General features: G+C 24.0%; 1 long non-coding RNA gene across 1 annotated transcript; it reads right to left on the bottom strand.

Annotated features, from left to right (window-relative positions):
- Window positions 1–4,228: 4,228 nt before the first annotated feature.
- On the bottom strand, window positions 4,229–4,841 carry LOC141390486 (uncharacterized). The gene is made up of 2 exons (XR_012409377.1): window positions 4,535–4,841; window positions 4,229–4,473 (listed from the first exon to the last, which is right to left on the bottom strand). It is a non-coding gene; the product is annotated as an uncharacterized lncRNA (long non-coding RNA).
- Between the last annotated feature and the right edge of the window lie 529 nt (window positions 4,842–5,370).

Here is a 5,370-nt window from a genome sequence, read left to right as displayed (position 1 = left end):
ATAAATAAATAAATAAATAAATAAATAAATAAATAAATAAATAAATAAATAAATAAATAAATAAATAAATAAATAAATAAATAAATAAATAAATAAATAAATAAATAAATAAATAAATAAATAAATAAATAAATAAATAAATAAATAAATAAATAAATAAATAAATAAATAAATAAATAAATAAATAAATAAATAAATAAATAAATAAATAAATAAATAAATAAATAAATAAATAAATAAATAAATAAATAAATAAATAAATAAATAAATAAATAAATAAATAAATAAATAAATAAATAAATAAATAAATAAATAAATAAATAAATAAATAAATAAATAAATAAATAAATAAATAAATAAATAAATAAATAAATAAATAAATAAATAAATAAATAAATAAATAAATAAATAAATAAATAAATAAATAAATAAATAAATAAATAAATAAATAAATAAATAAATAAATAAATAAATAAATAAATAAATAAATAAATAAATAAATAAATAAATAAATAAATAAATAAATAAATAAATAAATAAATAAATAAATAAATAAATAAATAAATAAATAAATAAATAAATAAATAAATAAATAAATAAATAAATAAATAAATAAATAAATAAATAAATAAATAAATAAATAAATAAATAAATAAATAAATAAATAAATAAATAAATAAATAAATAAATAAATAAATAAATAAATAAATAAATAAATAAATAAATAAATAAATAAATAAATAAATAAATAAATAAATAAATAAATAAATAAATAAATAAATAAATAAATAAATAAATAAATAAATAAATAAATAAATAAATAAATAAATAAATAAATAAATAAATAAATAAATAAATAAATAAATAAATAAATAAATAAATAAATAAATAAATAAATAAATAAATAAATAAATAAATAAATAAATAAATAAATAAATAAATAAATAAATAAATAAATAAATAAATAAATAAATAAATAAATAAATAAATAAATAAATAAATAAATAAATAAATAAATAAATAAATAAATAAATAAATAAATAAATAAATAAATAAATAAATAAATAAATAAATAAATAAATAAATAAATAAATAAATAAATAAATAAATAAATAAATAAATAAATAAATAAATAAATAAATAAATAAATAAATAAATAAATAAATAAATAAATAAATAAATAAATAAATAAATAAATAAATAAATAAATAAATAAATAAATAAATAAATAAATAAATAAATAAATAAATAAATAAATAAATAAATAAATAAATAAATAAATAAATAAATAAATAAATAAATAAATAAATAAATAAATAAATAAATGAATAAATAAATAAATAAATAAATAAATAAATAAATAAATAAATAAATAAATAAATAAATAAATAAAACAAAAATTAAAATCGAAAATGTGTACATTTTAAAAGTCAAATTAAATATTAGTAATTTTAGTATTCATAAAACACTATTATATTATCATTATTTCTGCAAACTTATTTGTTTTAATTTTCTCTGTCGAATTAGTGTAATAAGTACTATTGGCACTTTTGACTTTTTGGAATTTTTTCGATTTTTTGTTTTTTTTCTAATATTCAAATTCACTCTATGATAAAGAAAATGAAATTTATTTTTTCTTATTTAAATATCACTCACATTATACACAATACATATTATTATTTGTCTGCTTATTATCAGTCACAATCATATAGTCACTGCACTTTTTTACTTTTCAATTTATTAATGTTTAAATATTAAATTATTAATTATATTTTTGAAATTTCACTTTCCCGTACCTTTCGCACTTGAAATATTAAATAGAATGATTTTTTTTCTTGTTGTTGGTCTTTGCAAATACTTGGAATAGCTGTAAAACTCTCACAGTATCTCTCTCACGAGAAGATATAGTAAAACAATGTAAATTGTTTGTGTAAACAATCAAATGCAGAATTTTCATCTTCTTCTGTGACACTATGTAGTTCTTGCAGATCGATCTAATTTGAACAGTAATACATTTGTTATTGTAAAATGATAAAGTATCGCTCTTTTATAGAAAAGAAGTTCAGAATGCGATTACTTTTGGTAGAGGAAGTGAGTAACTCACTTCCAAATGCTAGCTGGGATATAAATACAGCATATTACACTATCTTACAACTATTTACATACTAAAATATGTATGTATTTATATGTATGAACGTACCATGTATATGTGTTTATTTTTATATGTTAATACCCTGCAAGCAAAAACTATCGCGGAAGTGACTTAGGCGTGTCGCCCAGGGCGATGAAAACAGTCGCGGCGATAGTCGCAGAAGTCACCCTGAAGTGACCTCCGTTGTGAAGAAATGAACCACGCCGGGGTGTCGTCTTGGAAGTCACTCCAGCGACACTTCTAGATGATCATTTCCGCGATAGTTCTAGAAATTAAAAAAATATTTTTTTTCTATTTATTTTTAATTATTTTTTTTTTATTTTTATAGTTTTATTTATTTTTTTAATATTTTATATTTTTATTTATTTTTTATTTCTCTTCTATTTTAGAGAAATTATTCTTTGCAATTTCCGCCTACATTAATTTTGTCATTTTAAAAATGTGATGTTTTTTTGCCTGACTTGGGAAGCGAACCCGGACCTTCAGAGTGCAAAGCGAGGGTGCTTACCACTGCACCATCGTTTCATATAATCATCACATAGAAAATGTACTATATTTGTTCAAATGTGTTAAATCCTTAAATAAATGTAAACAATCGCCTTGGAAGTCACTCAGAAGTCACTCCGAAGTGTCGGCATACGCGATAAAACGTAATCACAATAAGGCTATAGAAATTGTTTGTGTAATTCACCGACGATCTTCCTTGGGGTGTCTCCGGAGTGACCTCTTAGGCGAGGGAGTGCGAAACTCACTTCCAATTGCTGGCAGGGTAATTACGAAGATCTGAGAGAATATTTGTGTGTTAGTATTCACAGATGATTATATGCATGGTTGTGTGTTGTGCGTGTTCAACTCTACCATGTAATTCAAACACGAGGTCTGTCTTCTCCTTTTTGTATGCTGCAATAAAACTCAATATTGATATAAATTTTTTTCTTCTTTTCAATTAAATTGATAATCAAATCTCTACGGTATTGTTAAAACTATATAACCAACGATATATTCGAAGTTTTTTTTAATAAATTGAATTGTGTTATTTTTTGGGAGAGATACAGAATAGTTTTTGGGGAAGTTTACGAATGTTGTGGTTAAAGTTTTGAATATTTTGGAAGAAGAATGTTTTAGAAGCTTTCAAATATTACCACTCAGTATAAATCACTGAATCTAGAATGACCTATAATAAATTTAGTGTTATGATAGGGATCATTACCATATGTTTAGCATATCTTTATCATCATCTCAAAATAATACATCATCATTGATACACCACGTTACCAAGACTATACCTTTAAGACGTTAAAATTTTTCCTCAGCTACTCAGCCGTATCCTATACGTTAATATGACAAAAATATATTCCCGATTAGTCCTCATACAGTTGATATCCCCCTAAACATTAAACCAACTTCATTTTCCTAATCCGCTTAAACATTTACTCATACTACCCTCCGTAAATTACCAATTATATTTGCCTATTCATAATCGTTAGTAAATTATGTAGCTATATATCTAGGGATGCATGTACATATGTCTCCGCATAAGCCGCTATTCTGTTTATGTTCGCACAATGTTCATTTCGTTCCTACCTCCCAGACTCAGATCATAATCGACCTTATCAAATGAACCAACAAAACCGACCGGCCAGCACAACCATCTCTATTCGTCTCATCTCGGCTATTTTATGCGTAGTCGAGTTTTGCAACAATTTCCATAGCTACCCAGCAAAATGTTCGATGCCAAAGATGACATTCAATCATGGGTGCAAGTGATCTAGCATGTCATCTTTTTAGCATCTTCATCGATGAATTTTATATGAGCGTGGACCCCAAAAGATGACGGTCTTTTCTGGATCCTAAGCATGTCATTTTAACCAATGCGTTGACATGTCATTTCCACCAATGCTTTGGCATGTCATTTCCACCAATGATTTGACATGTCATTTTCACCAATGCTTTGACACGTCATTTTCACCCATGCTTTGACATGTCATTTTAACCAATGCTTTGGCATGTCATTTTCACCAACCCCTTGGCATGAAATTTTCGTATTGTTTGGAAAATGGAAATGCTGTATTGAAATATGGTTTTCATGAAAAACAAAACTCTTTATTAATTCAAACGAATTCATGAAATAACTACAATTAATTTATCAGTTTAGTTTTTCAAAAGTTTACATCCAAAATTGCAATGTAATCACCACCGCTGCAACGCAAAAGATTACTTCCTCCGTTCCCCGCAACTGATATTCTTTCATCTTACAAAAGGTTTTTTCAATTATCTTCCCATCACCAGTTCAGATTTCGACATGGACTCCAAATGCACTCCTTTAAGTATTTTTATTTCGTAAATTACTTTTATTTTATAATTTTGTTATTTTAAAACAACATTTTGGTAATTTATACTCTTTTGTTTAGTGACGGAAATATGTAGGGATCTACAACCCGGCTTGCTTTAGGGATCTCTAAGAACAAAATGTAACGAACGGGGAGGAGAGACTTTTTATGGAAAATACCATTTATGCTTAATTAATTTATTTTTAATTGTTTCTTTCCAAAAGTAGTTTCTTCTTTATTTTCAGATTCTTGTTCCTTTTCGTTTCGGACTCTTTTTTTCAAATTCCAAGAAGCGAGATTTGATTGATTTCATTCTATGTCAGATTTAGAACAGACAAGGGAACTTTTAAAATAGCAATGTGTGCAGTCCGATTCTATTTTTATCTCGATGGTTGGGACTTCATATAATACCAATTGTTTAGAAGTTTTAGTTGTTTGATATGCAGGAAATGTAAGACAACATCACGACGACAGTTCTAACAGAAACTGCAAGAATCTACTTAGTTTTACTGCGATAACAATTTTTCCTTTATGTTATCGGAAAAAATAGTGAAAATTAGTAGATTTTTGCAGTACTGGAACATACCAAAATGAAAATAAACAGGTGTGTAAATAAAAACACAAACATCATCTCTATTGGATCGATGGAATGGGTACAAATGCTGATGAAAAGATCGGATCTTTCACGACTTCCTTTGCATTGGTTCAAATCCTAATGAAAAGATCGGATCTTCCAAGACTTCCTTTGAACCAATGCAAAAGATGACATGAAATCACGTCATCGCAAAGAACCCCTTCCGTCAAATTTTGCTGGGTAATTAATAGTGGTGGTATTTTAATATTAAATATAACAAATATGTACATGACGACGACAACGAAATTGGTGAC

This window comes from Musca autumnalis, unplaced genomic scaffold, assembly GCF_047663935.1.
Source record: "Musca autumnalis isolate F117 unplaced genomic scaffold, ASM4766393v1 scaffold_1, whole genome shotgun sequence".
In the NCBI taxonomy this organism is placed as follows: domain Eukaryota; kingdom Metazoa; phylum Arthropoda; class Insecta; order Diptera; family Muscidae; genus Musca; species Musca autumnalis.
This window is presented reverse-complemented; position numbering and strand designations above follow the sequence as displayed.